Here is a 908-nt window from a genome sequence, read left to right on the forward strand (position 1 = left end):
CCAGACAATCGTTTAATGTCGCTATCTGGTATCATTTTTGACATTGATAAAATCAGATGGGCAGTTAATTCTTTCAGTCCTTTCAAGTCACCAGGAAGTGATGGTATCTTCCCGGCACTTATACAAAACGGCATAGACGTTCTTATCAATCCTTTAAAGGTGCTTTTTAGGGCTAGCCTTTGCTGGAAACATATACCTGAAGCTTGGAGAGAAGTGAAAGTGGTATTTATACCAAAAAATGGTAATAGACCAAGTGATGACGCTAAATCGTATAGACCGATTAGTCTCTCATCCTTCCTCCTGAAAACTATGGAAAGACTCATAGATATCTATATTCGTACAGAACTGTCTAAAAGTCAACCTCTTCACAAAACTCAATTCGCTTATTCCAAAGGGAAATCTACCGAATTGGCCTTACATAACTTGGTCAGTAGAATTGAAAAGGCCCACAAAAACAAAGAAATTGCGCTTTGTGCATTTCTGGATATTGAAGGAGCTTTCGACAATACGAGTTATGGCTCGATCTCGAATGCCTTAACTAACAGAAATGTTGATTTTAATGTTATTTCCTGGATTGAGGCGATGCTTCAAAGCAGAAAAATTACATCAACCTTAGGTAGAACGTCTGTAGCTGTTGAGGCCGCAAAAGGTTGCCCACAGGGTGGAGTACTGTCTCCTTTGCTCTGGTCAGTGGTTGTTGATGAACTTTTAATCTTGTTGGAGAATATTGGTTGTGACGCCATTGGGTATGCAGACGATCTAGTTATAATAGTATCTGGAAAGCATGGTAGGAGTCTATCAGAGATATTGATAGGGCACCTTCGACGCATTTTAGCGTGGTGCGAAAGTGAGGGTCTCTCCATAAATCCGGAGAAAACTGTTGTTGTGCCTTTCACACTCAAACGTAA

Source organism: Teleopsis dalmanni, chromosome 2 (genome assembly GCF_002237135.1).
Source record: "Teleopsis dalmanni isolate 2A chromosome 2, ASM223713v2, whole genome shotgun sequence".
Classification (NCBI taxonomy): Eukaryota; Metazoa; Arthropoda; class Insecta; order Diptera; family Diopsidae; genus Teleopsis; species Teleopsis dalmanni.